We start from the raw sequence: 18,636 nt of genomic DNA, 5'->3' as shown, positions 1-18,636 counted from the left end.
AGACACTAGGACTCCCTCTCTCAACACTTTTTGTTGATGTAGTTCTAGCTAGATCCTGTTTGTCCATTTAAGGAGCAGATTTGCACTGCAGCCATCTTGTGTAGACTTCAGTTAGACTGAATCAATGAAGAATGCACTCCTAACCAAAACATCTAGCTGCCTGGTACAACTCAGCAGCAATACAACCAAAGACTTCTTATAGATACACTACCGTTCAAAAGTTTGGGGTCACTTCCAAATGTCCTTGTTTAAAAAAAAATAAAAAATAATTGTCCATTAAAATTACATCAAATTGATCAGAAATACAGTGTAGACATTGTTAATGTTGTAAATTACTATTGTAGCTGGAAATGGCAGATTTTTTATGGGATATCTACATAGGTGTACAGAGGCCCATTATCAGCAACCATCACTCCTGTATTCCAATGGTAAGTCTACACTGTATTTAGGGCGGCGACATTAGCATCTCATCATATACAGATCTCTGTTTGCAGTCACATTCCGCTTTTGACAAGATATATATCAAAAGGATGTGGTACTGGTAATGTTAAACACTTCTCCAATTGTTGTTGACATCTGTTAATTAAACTGCACAGCGCGACGTAGGCCAATGTAATATCTTCAACCAATCACATTTGTCAAATACTTTCAGTCTAAATTCCAGCTACATTTGGAGAGAACATTTAACTACTACAAAAAGCAGGCTTCTGATGAAGATCTACAAAAATTAAGTAGATAGCCGTATTAGACTGAAAATATATAAGGTGATTCGACTGAAAAGATATAAGGTGATTTCGTCAAACTTGTGAGGCTCGCAATGCTCGTTCAACATATTTGTTTCTACTTCACTCAATCCCGTTTTAGAAGTCTCCCGTCCTAACTGTTTTAGAAATGTGTCATAGATTTTTTTTATTTGATTATTTAACCCTTAAGTTAAGTTGACTGAGAACACATTCTCATTTACAGCAACAACCTGGGGAATAAGTTATAGGGGAGAGGAGGGGGATGAATGAGACAATTGAAAGCTGGAGATGATTAGCTGGCCATTATGGTATGAGGGCCAGATGGGGAATTTAGCAAGGACACTGGGGTTAACACCCATGCTCTTAAAATAAGTGCCATGGGATCTTTAGTGACCTTTAGTCAGGACACCCGTTTAACGTTCCATACGAAAGACGGCACCTTACACAGGGCAATGCCCCCAACCACTGCCCTGGGGCATTGAAATCGTTTTTTAGACCAGAGGAAAGAGTGCCTCCTACTGGCCCTCCAACACCACTTCCAGCAGCATCTGGTCTCCCATCCAAGAACCGACCAGGACCAACCCTGCATAGCTTCAGAGGCAAGCCAGCAGTGGGATGCAGGGTGGCTAAGTATTTACAGATTTTCATAAAACAGCCACATATTTGGTCTCTCATTTTCACATGACCAAATTTTGCACGAGGCAAAAGAGTAGTAGCCTAAAGGCACACTTCAGTTAGCTCGTTTGGTGCAGCGGGAAGGGGGGTTTTGTGAGGGGGAGGGAGGGGGTGCTGCCCAAAAAATATTACTCATGTAGGCTACACTGTCCTGTGAATGTTCACGCAAAATCGTCCCTTTGTTCCACATTTAGGTATTTTAGATGTGGTCACTTTGACTTTCCGGCTGTTCTGCTCTCCTCTCCACCTCATTCACTGCTGCCGCATCCTGCTTAACCTGCATGCTTTTTTCCCTCCATATTTGCTCTGTGCTATGCTGCAGACTCTGACCAATCACAGCAGGCACCACATCACTCCAGGGTCTTCTTGCAATGCATGGTACTGCCTAACGCATAATATTGTATTGTTGATTTGTGTCAGTAAATCTATTATTTTATTAAATACTGCATAGCGCAAGTGAAGTGTGGAAACTCATATCAGACTAAAATGTGTTTTTTTTTTACCATCAAAAGGTTAGGGTTGTACCAAAATATCCAGGGCTATAGCCCCGGAAGCCCAGGCCTAATGCCGCCACTGGGTAACGCCAGGGGTGGAATTGGGGGGAAAAGTACTTCTGGGAACTCCTAGATTGTAGTGAAGTCCTAGAAGTCAGCTAGGAGCTCTCTTTGGGGACAACAGCATGTGTGTCCCACACTTCCACCCTAATTCCAACCCAACACACAATGAAAGCACTACTACACACACTATGAAACACTGTCCTGAATCCTGATTCAGAAATCAAACAGAATATGGTCTACTCAGGCAGACAACCAACATCCTAACTGATGTCAGCATTCAGCACACTGGTGGATGCCCTGACAACACAACACAACATTGTGCTTCTCAGACTCACATCAATAACAGCCTTTCCCCACACCTTTTTCTAGCTTTCTTTTGATCACAGCAGCGTCTGCGCCCAGTCAGATGAACATAAGGATGAAAGAGATTCCTTCGTGTTGCTACTGGTTTGTTTTGGTGTGTTTCCCCCACGACAGATTGTAGACCAACTAACCAGCGTAATAAAGGTGTGTGTGTGTGTGTGTCTGCATCTGTGTGTGTTTCAGGGCCAGATTGTGGAACCGACTAACCAACATCATAATAGTTTCCATGTGCCGTCTCCTTTCTCCTCCTAATTCCGCTCTCTTTCCAGAAGTAGCCAGTCATATGCCCTGTGGAACAAGTCCCCCAGTGTGCTACTCACTGTTAGTGATGCACGGGTTGACTCATAAGCCGCAGTCCCTGTGGTTATATCCATGGGGCGGGCGGATGTGTGGTGGGCAGGTTAAATAAAGAGAAACAGTACCTTTAAAAAAAATCCACAAATGTATTGTTCTTGTGCAATTTATATTTATAGGCAACATTGAGCTTTTTCTTTCATTATTGTTAGGCTATCTGGCGTTAGTGAGTAAGACTAAGCTTTAGAGTCTATCTGTTCGGACGCCAAATGAGCTACACATCAATTGCTCTCGGGAATGGGCAGAAAAAGTTAGCATCCATCCACGGTGTCAAAAAGAAGATTGTCGGAGTTTAATTCAATAAGAGAAAAGCTGTGGAATAGAGAGTTGAAAATAAAGAGAAAGGAGGGTCAGAGAAGTAATGTTTGGGATTTGTAGAAGTGGTAAAAGAGGATGACAGCAGTGCTGGCTGTGTTATGCTGCTGCCACCTCTAACAGTCTCACGTCAGAAACAGACATTCATCCGTGTGTTTATCAAACGCCAAACGTCGAAGTGTTTAAAGTTAAGTTTAGGCATTAACTCTGAATTTTTAAGGTTAGGGTTAAATGCAGGCGTTAACTCCAAATTCTTAAGGTTAGGCATTAACTCCTCATGGTTAAGGTAAGGGTTTGGGATAGGCTTAAAACTCAAATATGAAAAACAACTTTCTATTGCTGGATTTGAACTTGCAACCAGAGGCAGATGCTTACACCCATCCGCCATTCCCATCCACGACACTTGCAAAACCAAAACCTACTTGAAGTTAACAGCGCTAACTCTTGCCCCTAGTGGCCGGTTTCCATGCCAAGTCAAATACTGACTTGTATCATGGGTGACATGGCTGGTGTTATGTTTGATGATTGTGAAGCGCTATACAAATTCGACAGTCACAAGATGGGGACTTCAAATAGGCCTGTGGTACGTCAAGCATTTCTTGCAGTAAAATTATACACCAAATGTAGGCTACATTTTGAAATACGATTTCTTTCCTTAAGCATCTTGAAAGAATGTGAATGGGCAGTTAGATACCTGAAAGATAGATACCTATAAAGATAGAGGTGATAATTTGATCAGCATAATAAAAGCTGATAGTATTTCAACCACATAAAATATGCATCCAAGCCGAACATAAATCTTATCAGGAACATGTTGGGTCGTTTTTCACAGGTTTCTATTTCCTTATCAAACTGAAGTCATCTGGATATTTTGCACAACAATCATTCCATTTTTTATCATTATTGTTTTTTTGCATTTCCTCCCTGATCCGTATGATTATTTTCTACGCAAAAGAAGGAGCGATGACAGAGAGAACTTTACCGCTGTCATCTAGATTCTGGTGAGCAAGGGTTAATCTAGTCTTCTAGGGTTTATCTAGTCTTCTAGGGTTTATCTAGTCTTCTAGGGTTAATCTAGTCTTCTAGGGTTTATCTAGCCTTCGGAAGTATTCAGACACCTTGATTTTTTTCACATATTGTCATGTTACAGCTTTATTCTAAAATTGATTTAATAGGTTTTTTCCCTCATCTATCTACACAAAAAAAACATAATGACCAAGCAAAAACAGGTTTTAGACATTTTAGCTCTTGAAAAAAACCCGGAAATATCACATTTACATATGTATTCAGATCCTTTACTCACTACGTTGTTGAAGCACCTTTGGCAGCGATTACAGCTTAGAGTGTTCTTGGATATGATGCTACAAGTTTGGCACACCTGTATCTGGGGAGTTTTTCCCATTCTTTTCAGAACATCATTTCAATCTTTGTCAGGTTGGATGGGGAGCGTTGCTGCACAGCTATTTTCAGGTCTCTCCAGAGATGTTAGATCGGGTTCAAGTCCGGGCTCTGGCTGGGCCACTCAAGGACATTCAGAGACTTGTCCCGAAGCCACTTCTGCGTTGTCTTGGCTGTGTGTTTAGGGTCATTGTTCTGTTGGAAGGTGAACATTCGCCCCAGTCTGAGGTCCTGAGTGCTCTGGAGCAGGTTTTCATCAAGGATCTCTCTGTACATTGCTCTGTTCATCTTTCCTTTGATCCTGACTAGTCTCCCAGTCTCTCCCACTGAAAAACACCCCCTCAGCATGATGCTGCTACCACCATGCTTCACCGTAGGGATGGTTCCAGGCTTCCTCCAAACGTGACGCTTGGCATTCAGGCCAAAGAGTTCAATCTTGGTTTTGTCAGACCAGAGAATCTTGTTTCTCATGGTCTGAGAGTGTTTATGTGCCTTTTGGCAAACTCCAAGCGAGTATGTCATGTGCTGAGGAGTGGCTTCCATATGGCCACTCTACCATAAAGGCCTGTGCTGAGGAGTGGCTTCCATCTGGCCACTCTACCATAAAGGCCTGATTTAATTTTTTAGGATTTATTTTAGTCCTCATTTGCACTAATCTTCCAAGAGTCCTAAAACATGAAAATACAATTTATAATACGATCTCATTTTCACATATAACACACTATTACAAACAGACATAATACACTAAGATTTTGACCAGATAAATACTCTAACATTCTAAATAGAGCGATTGATTCTTAATCTACCATAGTCCAGCACAACTTAGCTAAAGGAAAAAAGGAAGAGAAGAGAGGAAAGGAATGTACTGTATGAACTAAGTCTAAATTTATGTTATGAGTTGCAACAAGGCACAACTTTATGTTAAAATGTAGCTAAGGGTTTGCCAAAAATGTACTATTAACATTTGAAAATAAATGAAACATTCAAAGCAATTAAAATGCATTGATCATTTTGTATTTGTATTTATTATGGATCCCCATTTGCCAATGCAGCAGCTACTCTTCCTGGGTTCCAGCAAAATTATGGCAGTTCTACATTTTTTAAAACATTACAATACATTCACAACCGATTTCACAGCATATTAAGTGTGTGCCCTCAGGCTCCTCCTCTACTACCACATATCTACAACACAAAATCCATGTGTACGTGTGTGTATAATGCGTATGTTATTGTGTGTTTCTATGCATGTGTCTGTGCCTATGTTTGTGTTGTTCCATAAGGTGTAATTTGTATCTGTTTTTTAAACCAAATTGTACTTCTTGCATGAGAAACTTGATGTGGAGTTCCATGTAGTCATGACTCTATATAGTACTGTGCGCCTCCCATAGTCCGTTCTGGACTTGGGGACTGTGAAGAGACCTCATGGTGGCATGTGTTGTGGGGTATGCATGGGTGTCCGAGCTGTGTGCCAGTAGTTCAAACAGACAGCTTGGTGTATTCAACATGTCTAATTCTTTCACCCACTCAATCCCTCATGCACACCTCTGTTACTTGTTACTCGTCCATGGGACCAGCTGATATTCATTCACTCACTCACCCACTCCCTATTTCGCTCACTCACCAGTGGTGGAAAGAGTACTGAAGTAAAAGTGTTGTTACTTAAGTTACATTTTACTCAAGTAGAAGTAAAATGACTGACAGAAAAATACTCTGAAAAGCTACTCAATTACAGTAACGAGAGTAGTTGTAATGAGTTACTTTACACCTCTGTCTGTTAGTGGAACAGGAACAGTTTCTGGCTAGTGTTTGGACTGACTGGGATAAGTCCATCTGGTAAGAGCATTATCTGGGTCCTCCTTCCACTAGTCTTGGACAATCTCTACTGAGCATTTCAGTGGGCCACTGAAAGGCCATGTTGTTTTTTAACTGATACGTTTCCCCTCACATATAGTTGTTCTGAGAATACCTTGGTAGGTACCCCTCTATCATCAATCATGTGTAATAATTATCGTATGCGTCCAGGAAAAGCCTAAAGTATGGTTGTCAACAGCGGAGAACATTTTGAGTGATTTCACAGACAACTTTATTGGGTTACAGATCAACATGTACTGAGGTGAAGAGGATGGTCCAAATCAAGGTGTCATTAAAAAAAATGTGCCCCCCTCCCCAAAGTAAAACATAGTTTCACATGACCTCCCCTTGTACTGTAAAATAAATTGAACACCCTCCCCCCTCCATAGAAATAACTCAAAATAATGTTTACAACCACAAATAACAATAACTGTAGAGACCCTGTGTTTATAAACGTGGATATCGACTTTGTCACTTCAGCATGCTTTTGTTGCACAGTCGATGCCACACAGGGCTACGGGCCAGAAGGTTGAGGGTTTGCCGACCACCACAGATGAGCTCCCTCTCCCTGCCTGTTTCATTGCACTACAATCAGAACCAGCTGCAGACAATGATCAGCTAGGGGGAAATCAGATTTTCAACATTTTGATGCCATATTTAAAATTATATAAAATATGCAACAGATTTTCCACCAACAGGTTTCTGTGCCAATGCACCATACAGCACAACAAATAAACAGAGCATACCGACTTCGGGCACTTCAATATCATGGTAAGGGTTTTAAACACCACAATTAATAGATGTCAATCTTGACAAACAGAAAATACATCCCTCCCTACCTTGTAGGCTTGCCCAGTATCAAAGGCTTTGGCTTGACAACCTCCGATTGTCATTCAACTTTTGGGGCTTTTTGTAGCAGATGTCTCTTTCCATTCATCAATTATCCGCTGCACAGTTTGGATTGATTGATTTTATTTGTCAGTCAAAAAATACATATAAACGCAATGATGTTTTAAAGTGAACGGGATTGCACAATAATGTCAGGGACTTGTTTCCATTGTGGTCCCTATTTTTTTACATAAATACATATACAATTTCAAAGATACAAATACATTACAGAGATAGAGACGGAAAAATGCTCAAACGCCTGATTTCCTGTACCTTTGCCACTGTTGCTGTAATAAACATTGTTACTTCGACACGGTCTGCATCTGGGTCTTACCTTGATACCTGATAATTAGGGGGGTGTTTAAGTACAATTCTTACAAGCTTGTTTGGCTGGTAGCTTATTCTTTAGATATTTGAGGCTGCTGGTGAGCCATGATGTGCAGGAAGAATCAAAGTCACACTGTACTAGTGCACTTGCCAGAGTCTTTATGGTGTCTATAGCTAGGTTTCCATCCAATTGGCGACAGATTTTAATTTGAATAGTCAAAAAGTTTCATAAAAACAATATGCCATTTCAGAATTTCTTTACACTTTTTTGGTTACTACATGATTCCATATGTGTTATTTCATAGTTTTGATGTTGTCACTATTATTCTTCAATCAGCACTGAGGTGTAAAGTGAGAGGTGTCGAGGCCTTTGGGCCCAACAAGTGGCAGGAGACTTTGAAGCCCCGTTTGAAGCCACCTCCCACAGTTCAAAGACCATCCACTGGCATTTTCTACAAGAATTCTGCCTCCAGAAATAAAAGCTTCTCCCAAGTGGGTGTGACACCTACACCCGTTGCCTGCTGCACTGCTGCTTGGATTCCACCTGGCGATCTGTTCACCGTCTGCACTGGCCTGTCTCTCCCTGTTTGGTACAGGTACCCCCACCACACTCCCATTTTGGGTTTTTGTTTTGGTTGGTGACGTCGGGTCCGGGTGCCATCGCCGATGGAATCAGGGATTCCTCAGCTAGCTCGTCGTACTTCCATGCCGTAGCTGGCTTGAGAGGTCTTCTTGCCTGTTGTAGGCGCCCACCCCGCGTCATGCTTCAACCGGTTCGCCAGGCTCCCACGCCTCAGTGGGATCGTCAGGCTTTCACGCCTCAGCCGGATCGCCAGACTCCCACGCCCAGGCCAGCTCACTAGGCTCCCACACCTCTACTGGCTCGTCGGGCTTCTACGCCTCAGCCAGCTTGTCCAGCGCTCATGCCTCGGCCGGCCTGTCAGGATCGCCTGGGTAGGACGCCGGCTGGCGCCCCTAGAGAGAGGGGGGGGGGGGGGGGTACTGTCACGCCTGCTCTCAATCTTCCTCTCTGACGCCAGTTTTGCCCTTCATTACACACAACTTTCACCATCATTATGTGCAGCTGCACAATATTGGATTCACCTAGGCTCCCTAACTTTGTTGATTACCCCAGCTTTATCTGTCTGCTCCCCAGTTTGTTCCCTGTGTCAGCATTGATGTCGTTATTTTTCCCCTGTCCATACGCTGTTCCTGTTTCATGTCCGTTGTTCCTTAAATGTTCTCTTAAATGTTCTGCTTCTCGTCTCCAGCATCGATCCTCACAAATATTGAAGTTAACCTTTCTGATTATAACCTTTTTCGGGAAGACAGATCTTCCAAAGGTGGGGGAGTGGCAATCTTTACCAAGGATCACCTTCAGTACTCGGTTGTCTCCACCAAGTCTGTCCCCAAACAATTTGATTTGCTGGTTTTACGCATTAAACGTTCAAATAGCCCTTTGATGACTGTTGCTGGGTGCTATCGTCCTACATCAGCACCGGCCTGTACTCTACCTGCCCTCTCCCTTACACTAAGTCTGAATTTGTCTTGCTAGGTGACCTAAACTGGGACATTCTTAAACCAGCTGACCAAGTCATAAAGCAATGGACTCCCTAAATCTTCCTCAGATTATTACCAATCCCACAATGTATGACTCCAAACACCCAGAAAAGGCTACTCTCCTCAATGTTATCCTCACAAATAATCCTTATAGGTATCAATCTGGTGTTTTCTGTACTGACCTTAGTGATCACTGAATCGTGAATTTTGAACATGATGGAGCTCTACTGTCATTCAATCAATTCCAAAAAAAGATTTGGATTAGCCAAGGCCGATTTCTTTAAAACTTCTTCGGGATTGGTGTTCCTACCACGGGACGGTTGAGCTAACGTAGGCTAATGCAATTAGCATGAGGTTGTAAGTAACAAGAACATTTCCCAGGACATAGACTTATCTGATATTGGCAGAGAGCTTACATTCTTGTTAATCTAACTGCACTGTCCAATATACAGTAGCTATTACAGTGAAATAATACCATACTATTGCTTGAGGAGAGGGCACAATTTTGAACATGAAAAGTTATTATGAAACAAATTAGGCACATTTGGGCAGTCTTGATTTTTAAAAAAGTTACATAAATGCAATGGTTCATTGGATCAGTCTAAAATGTTGCACCTGGGCTGGAATAATATGCACCTGGGCTGGAATAATATATTATGGCCTTTCTCTTGCATTTCAAAGATGATGGTACAAAAAAATACAAAAGAATGGTTGGTATAATCTTTTACCAGATGTATTGTGTTATATTATCCTACATTCCTTTCACATTTCCACAAACTTCCAAGTGGTTCCTTTCAAATGGTACCAAGAATATGCATATCCTTGCTTCAGGGCCTGAGCTACAGGCAGTTAGATTTGGGTTTGTCATTTCAGGCAAAATCTGAAAAAAGGGGGCGGATCCTTAAGAGTTAAGTTCTTACAACACAGAATTCTTATTCAATCGCTTCAACAGAATCTGGATGAACCTAAGGCATCTAGCATAGAAAAAATACTGAAGCTGCTACGACAAGGAAGTTGATTGCCAAGTTATATTGACGCTTGATTGAAACTCTACCTGATGGTTTGGAACCTATAAGGAATAAATGGGAAACAGATCTAAAGGAAGAAATTGAGGAGAACCATCGGTCACATATATCAAATCAAATCACATCTAATTGTATTGGTCACATACACATATTTAGTAGATGTTATTGCGGGTGTAGCAAAATGCTTGTGTTCTTAGCTCCAACAGTGGAGTAGTATCTAACAATTAACAACAATACACACATATCTTAAAGTAAAATAATGGAATTAAGAAATATATGAATGTTTTATCGAGCAATATCGGAGTGGCATTGACTAAAATATAGTAGAATATAATACAGTATATACAGTTGAAATCGGAAGTTTACATACACTTAGGTTGGAGTCATTAAAACTCGTTTTTCAACCACTCCACAAATCTCTTGTTAACAAACTATAGTTTTGCAAGTCTGATAGGACATCTACTTTGTGCATGACACAAGTCATTTTTCCAACAATTGCTACAGACAGATTATTTCACTTATAATTCACTGTATCACAATTCCAGTGGGTCAGAAGTTTACATACACTAAGTTGACTGTGCATTTAAACAGCTTGGAAAATTCCAGAAAATGATGTCATGGCTTTAGAAGCTTCTGATAGGCTAATTGACATAATTTGAGTCAATTGGAGGTGTACCTGTGGATGTATTTCAAGGCCTACCTTCAAACTCAGTGCCTCTTTGCTTGACATCATGGAAAAATCTAAAGAAATCAGCCAAGACCTCAGAAAAAAACATTGTAGACCTTCACAAGTCTGGTTCATCCTTGGGAGCAATTTCCAAATGCCTGAAGGTACCACGTTCATCTGTACAAACAATAGTATGCACGTATAAACATCATGCGACTACGCAGCCGTCATACCGCTCAGGAACGAGATGCGTTCTATCTCCTAGAGATGAAGGTCCTTTGGTACGAACGGTGCAAATCAATCCCAGAACAACAGCAAAGGACCTTGTGATGCTGGAGGAAACAGGTACAAAAGTATCTATATCCACAGTAAAACAAGTCCTATATCGACATAACCTGAAAGTCATCTCAGCAAGGAAGAAGCCACTGCTCCAAAACCGCCATAAAAAATCCAGACTACGGTTTGCAACTGCACATGGGGACAAAGATGGTACTTTTTGGAGAAATGTCCTCTGGTCTGATGAAACAAAAATAGAACTGTTTGGCCATAATGACCATCAGAAGGTACTGGTGCCCTTCACAAAATAGATGGCAGCATGAGGTAGGAAAATTATGTGGATATATTGAAGCAACATCTCAAGACATCAGTCAGGAAGTTAAGCTTGGTCGCAAATGGGTCTTCCAAATAGGCAATGACCCCAAGCATACTTCCTAAGTTGTGGCAAAATGGCTTAAGGACAACGAAGTCAAGTTATTGGAGTGACCATCACAAAGCCCTGACTTCAATCCTATAGAAGATTTGTGGGCAGAACTGGAAAAGCGTGTGCAAGCAAGGAGGTCTACAACCGGACTCAGTTACACCAGCTCTGTCAGGAGGAATAGGCCAAAATTCACCCAATTTATTGTGGGAAGCTTGTGGAAGGCTAACCAAAATGTTAGACCCAAATTAAACAATTTGGGCAACACTACCAAATACTAATTGAGTGTTTGTAAACTTCTGATCCACTGGGAAATTGATTAAATAAATAAAATATAAATATATATCAGGCTTCAAACATAAAGATATAAAACTGTATTTTTTTGTGAAGAATCAACAACAAGTGGAACACAATCATGAAGTGGAACGACATTTATTGGATATTTCAAACTTTTTTAACAAATCTGGCCTTTATGGAAGAGTGGCAAGAAGAAAGCCATTTCTTAAAGATATCCATAAAAAGTGTTGTTTAAAGTTTGCCACAAGCCACCTGGGAGACACACCAAACATGTGGAAGAAGGTGCTCTGGTCAGATGAAACCAAAATTGAACCTTTTGGCAACAATGCAAAACGTTATGTTTGGCGTAAAAGCAACACCCTGAACACACCATCCCCACTGTCAAACATGGTGGTGGCAGCATCATGGTTTGGGCCTGCTTTTCTTCAGCAGGGACAGGGAAGATGGTTAAAATTGATGGGAAGATGGATGGAGCCAAATACAGGACCATTCTGGAAGAAAACCTGATGGAGTCTGCAAAAGACCTGAGACTGGGACGGAGATTTGTCTTCCAACAAGACAATGATCCAAAACATAAAGCAAAATCTACAATGGAATGGTTCAAAAATAAACATATCCAGGTGTTAGAATGGCCAAGTCAAAGTCCAGACCTGAATCCAATTGAGAATCTGTGGAAAGATCTGATCCTCCTGAGGTTGAAGAGGCACTGTTGCGACTTCTTCACCACACTGTCTGTGAGGGTTGACCCCTTCAGTTAGTCAGTGTTGTGTACGCCAAGAAAATGTACGTTTTCCACTGCGGTCCCATCAATGTGGATACGGGCATGCTCCCTCTGCTGTTTTGTGAAGTCCACAATCATCTCCTTTCTCTTGCTCACGTTGAGGGAGGGGATACTATCCTGGCACCACACAGTCAGGTCTCTGACCTCCTCCCTATAGGCTGTCTCATCGTTGTCGGTGATCAGGCTTACCAAACATTGTGTTGTCAGCGAACTTAATGATGGTGTTGCAGATGCGCTTGGCCCGTTGTCATGGGTAAACAGGGAGTACAGGAGGGGACAAAGCATGCACCCCTGAGGGGCCCCTATGTTGAGGATCAGCGTGGCATATGTGTTTTTGCCTACCCTTACCCCCTGGGGCGGCTCATCAGGAAGTCCAGGATCCAGTTGCAAAGGGAGGTGTTTAGTCCCAGGGTCTTTAGCTTAGTGGTGAGCTTTGTGGGCAATATGGTGTTGAACACTGAGCTCTAGTCAATGAACAGCATTATCACATAGGTGTTCCTTCTGTCCAGGTGGGAAAGGGCAGTTGGAGTGCAATTGAGATTACATCATCTGTGGATCTGTTGGGGTGGTATGTGAATTGGAGTGGCTCTAGAGTTTCCGGGATAAGGGTGTTGATGTGAGCCATGACCAGCCTATCAAAGCACTTCAGGGCTATCGACGTGAGTGCTACGGCGCGGTAGTCATTTAGGCAGTTTACCTTCACTTTCTTGGGCACAGGGACTATGGGGGTCTGCTTGAAACATGTAGGTACTACAGAATCGGTCAGGGAGAGATTGAAAATGTCAGTGAAGACACTTGCAAGTTGGTTCACGCATGCTCTGAGTACACGTCCTGGTCATCTGTCTGGCCCTGTGGCCTTATATTTAAAGTTCTTGCTCATATCGGCTATGGAGTGCGTGATCATACAGTCGTCCGGAACAGCTGGTTCTCTCATGCATGCTTCAGTGTTGCTTGCCCCGAAGCGAACATAAAAGTCATTTAGCCCATCTGGTAGGATCGTGTCACTGGGCAGCTCGCGGGTGGGTTTCCCTTTGTAGTCTGTAATAGTTTGTAATCCCTGCCACATCCGACGAGCGTCAGAGTCGGTAGAGTAGGATTTAATCTTAGTCCTGTATTGACACTTTGCCTGTTTGATGGTTTGTCTGAGGGCATAGCGGGATTTCTTATAAGTGTCCCACCCCTTGAAAGCTCTAGCCTTTAGCTTGGTGCGTATGTTGCCTGCTTCTGGTTGGGATATGTACATACTGTCACTGTGGGGACGACATCATCGATGCACTTATTGATGAAGCCGGTCAATGGCATTCTGATTCTGTTCATAGAAGCAAATAATTTTGATGTGAAGTTGGAACGTGTATTTAACAACTAATATTTTTAGATCTCAGTCTCTATTTTACGAAATTTACTCCGGATTGAGAAGGTCTTTGTTTTTTTCTACACCTTTCTGGAGTTGGAACCTTTCTGGAGACAGACGCCAAGTCAGGAGCGTCTGTCTGCGCGCAAGGCTAGGAGCTGTGTCAAATAACTTGATTTATTTTTTAATTTTTTAATTTTTTTTTTTGAATTTTACCCCTTTTTCTCCCCAATTTCGTAGTATCCAATTGTTGTAGTAGCTACTATCTTGTCTCATCGCTACAACTCCCGTACGGGCTCGGGAGAGACGAAGGTTGAAAGTCATGCGTCCTCCGATACACAACCAACCAAGCCGCTGCTTCTTTAACACAGCGCACATCCAACCCGGAAGCCAGCCGCACCAATGCGCCGGAGGAAACACCGTGCACCTGGCCACCTTGGCTAGCGTACACTGCGCCCAGCCCGCCACAGGAGTCGCTGGTGCGCGATGAGACAAGGACACCCCTACCGACCAAGCCCTCCCTAACCCGGGCGACGCTAGGCCAATTGTGCGTCGCCCCACGGACCTCCCGGTCGCGGCCGGTTACGACAGAGCCTGGGCGCGAACCCAGGACTCTGATGGCACAGCTGGCGCTGCAGTACAGCGCCCTTAACCACTGCGCCACCCGGGAGGCCCAGAAATAACTTGATTTCTATTGATGGGTACACGGTTTTTAGAGCTGATCGGATGAGTAAAGGAGGAGGGGTTGCAATTTATGTTAAATCCGAGTTTAACACCTATAAAATTCTCTCGATTACCAAAGCCAAACATTTTGAATTGCTTGCTGTTAAAGTGAACTTATATAAGGACTCCCACATCACTGTAGTCGGTTGCTATAGACCACCCTCGGCTTCGGGAGGCGCACTAAACTCTCTTTCTGATGTCCTGCACAAGTTAAATGACTCTGAATTCGTTATTTTAGGAGATTTGAACTGGGACATGCTTACATTTGTATCGGACTCTTTTAAAAAATTGTGGGACTCTCTGAATCTCGCTCAATTAATTAATGCGCTGATAAGACCGAATCCCAGAGCACCTACCAAATCAACTCTATTGGACATTATTCTAACAAATATCCCTCACAAATACACATTGACTGGGATATTCTGTAATGATGTCAGTGATCACTGTCCAATTGCTTGTGTTAGAAATACAAAAATGACCAAAGCCAAACCCTGTTATATATTTTTTTATTTTTTTGACAGTTTGATGAGCAAGCATTCTTACATGATCTGTACCATCATATTGACATAGTAAGTCTGATTCCTGATGTTGACACTGCCTGGGACTATTTTTACATGAAATTTGTGTCCATTTGTGATAACAACGCCCCTGTGAAGAAATTTAGAATCAGTGGAAGAGTCAATCCCTGGTTTTCAGACCATTTGGCAGAGTTAATTAGAAAGATAAATATATCTTGGGCTCAAGCTAGACATACAAATGCTCCTGTTGACTGGGCTTCTTTCAAAGCGCTAAGAAACAAATACACAGGTTTGATCAGAAAGTCCAAATCAGATTACTATTTAAATGCAGTCACAGAGACCCTAAACAACCGTACCAAGTTCTGGAAGCTAATCAAATCAGTGTCAGGTTCTAATGTATCCTCTGGCCTTCCTGACCATTTAATGATGGATTCAAATGAAGTGAAAGATAAAGCTGATATTGTAGGGTTTTTTAACAAGCACTTCATATCTGCTGGTTCAGTTTTTAATAATGGTGGGGCCCAGACCTCTAATGTAAGCTCTGCTACAGTCAACTATAATATAGGCCCTTATGTGAACCATTTTAACGTTGAGCCTGTTTCTTATACTGATGTATATAAATCACTAAAGGCAGTAGACACTAAAAGGTCAGCAGGTCCAGACAACCTGGATCTTAGAGATAGCAGCTGGTATTATTACTGAACCTGAACCCTTCCATACCCAGCATTTGGAAATCAGCTTTTTCTTTTTACCTTTATTTAACTAGGCAAGTCTTATGTCCTCCCACTGCTAAAGGGTGGAAATCCCTCAGATGCTAATAACTATCGTCCTATCTCCAAAATCCCTATCCTGGTTAAAGTCTATGAATCACTAGTCAACTCACAATTTAAAAACTTCTTAATTAAAAAGAACATACTGAGCAGGGTTCAGTCTGGCTTTAGATCAATAATGCACTTATAAAAAGCAACATTGTGCTGCTCTGTTTGTGGATTTATTAAAGGCCTTTGATTCAGTTGACCATGAATTGTTTCTAGCTAGACTCAGAAACATTGGTCTCAGTGAAGGGGCAGTAAATTGGTTTAGGAATTATCTTTCTGACAGAACACAATGTGCATATACTGACAATCACAAGTCTAGCTTTCTTGAAATTAATATAGGTGTGCCCCAGGGTTCCGTTTTAGCTCCAGTGTTGTTCTCAATTTGTATTAATGATTTGGGAAATGGGATGCAATCGGCAAAGATACTATATGCAGATGATACAGTCATATATTCATGTGCTAATTCTCTGGTTCAGGCTGTTGAAGAGCTCCAGACTGCTTTTCAGTCACTGCAGGCCTCCTTTAATGGTCTCAAACTGGTCTTGAATGTACAAAAAAACTAAATTCATGACCTTTACCAGAGCTAGAACTCTGCCAGAGAAGGTTAGCATTGTCACATCTGGTGTCTTATCTATTGAAAAAGTGTAATCCTAAAAATACCTAGGTATTTGGTTGGATGACAAGTTGTCCTTTAAAGTTCATGTGGATAATCTTGTAACAAAGCATAAACTGAAATTGGGTTTTTATTTTCGTAATAAGACTTTCTTCCTGCTTATGACTAGAAAGAATCTTGTTCAGGCCACTTTTCTCTCTGTAATTGATTATGGTGACTCGTATGTGCATGCAGCCTCCTCTGTCTTACAGAGATTGGACTCTGTTTATCATGCATCCTTGTGTTTTATTACAAATGCCAAGTCACTCACCCACCATTGCACCTTGTACCAAATGGTAGGTTGGACCTCACTTTATATGCGCAGAAAGATATGTTTGTTTGTGTTCATCTACAAAGCCCTTTTGGGTAAACTCCCTCTTTACCTCTGTAGTCTGGTCTCCTTCACCACCAGCAATTACTATACCCGGTCTGCTAGGTGGTTGCTACTTAAAGTCCCCAGGACATTCACAGTATTAGGCAAGACTGCATTTTCTTCTTGGGCACCAGAGGCATGGAATAGTCTACAATCTATGCTTCATCTAGATATGCTAGTGCCACTGAATGAATTTAAAATATTGATGGGAGACTGTTACAGAGGAGTGTAAATGTATTATTTTAGGCTGGATCATGTTGTATTGTATTTTTGTATGTTTGATTATAAAATATATTGATTGTTGCTGCCTTCTCGGCCAGGTCTCCCTTGAAAAAAAGACTGGGTCTCAATGGGCTTTTCCTGGTTATATAAAGGTTCAATAAAAATAAAATAAATATTCCAGTCTGTGTTAGAAAAACAATCCTGTAGCATTGCATCCGTGTCATCTGACCACTTCCGTATTGGGCGAGTCACTAGTACTTCTTGCTCTAGCAAGAATCAGGAGGATAGAATTATGATCAGATTTTCCAAATGAAAAGCAAGGGTGGGCTTTGTAGGGCGTCTCTGTGTGTGGAGTTCTTTTGCCTGCATTAAAGTCCCTTGCCACTAGGAGCACCGCTTCTGGATGAGCATTTTATTGTTTGCTTATGGCCTTATACAGCTCGTTGAGTGCGGTCTTAATGCCAGCGTCAGTTTGTGGTGGTAAATAGATGACTACGAAAAATATAGATCAAAGCTCTCTTGGTAGATAGTGTGGTCTACAGCTTATCATGAGGTACTCTACCTCAGGCGAGCTATACCTCGAGACTACCTTCATATTAGATATTGCGCACCAGCTGTTATTGACAAATAGACACCCCCACCCCTTGTTTTACCGGACGTAGCTGCCTATGCATGGAAAACCCAGCCAACTGTATATTATCCATATCGTCATTCACCCATGACTTGGTGAAACATAAGATATTACAGTTTTTAGGTAGGATAGTCTCGAGTGGAGTTCATCCAGTTTATTTTCCATTGATTGCATGTTTGCTAATAGAACAGATGGTCGAGACGGGTTACCCATGAGTTCTCACCAGGGGAAACCCCTGTATTTCCTTATTTTCTTCATGCAAATGATGGGGATTTGGGCCTTGTCTGGGAGCAACATTATACCCTTTGCGTCCGACTCATTAAATACTTTTTTTTATCCAGTTCGAGGTGAGTTCTGATCCAGTTAAAGGTGAGTTCTGTGCTGATATTCAGAAGCTCTTTTCGGTCATAAGAGACGGTAGCATCAACATTATGTACAAAATAAGTTACAAACCATGCAAAAAAACGCATAAAATAGCGCAATTCGTTAGGAATCTTAAAACATCATGTTAGGCGTCTGAGAAACAGACGCAAAACACCAGTCTCAATATCAACATTGAAGAGGCGACTCCAGGATGCTGGCCTTTTAGGCATAATTGCAAAGAAAAAGCCATATCTTAGACTGGCCAATAAAAATGAAAGATTAAGATGGGCAAAAGAACACAGACACTGGACAGAGGAAGAAAAAAGTGTCATGGACAGACTAATCTAAGTTTGTGTTCGGATCACAAAGAAGAACATTGGTGAGATGCAAAAAAAATGAAAAGATTCTGGAGGAGTGCTTGACGCCATCTGTCAAGCATGGTGGAGGCAATGTGATTGTCTGGGGGTGTTTTGGTGGTGGTAAAGTG

Source organism: Oncorhynchus clarkii, chromosome 5 (assembly GCF_045791955.1).
Source record: "Oncorhynchus clarkii lewisi isolate Uvic-CL-2024 chromosome 5, UVic_Ocla_1.0, whole genome shotgun sequence".
Classification (NCBI taxonomy): domain Eukaryota; kingdom Metazoa; phylum Chordata; class Actinopteri; order Salmoniformes; family Salmonidae; genus Oncorhynchus; species Oncorhynchus clarkii.
The sequence above is the reverse complement of the archived record's forward strand: the minus strand, read 5'-3'. Positions refer to the sequence as shown.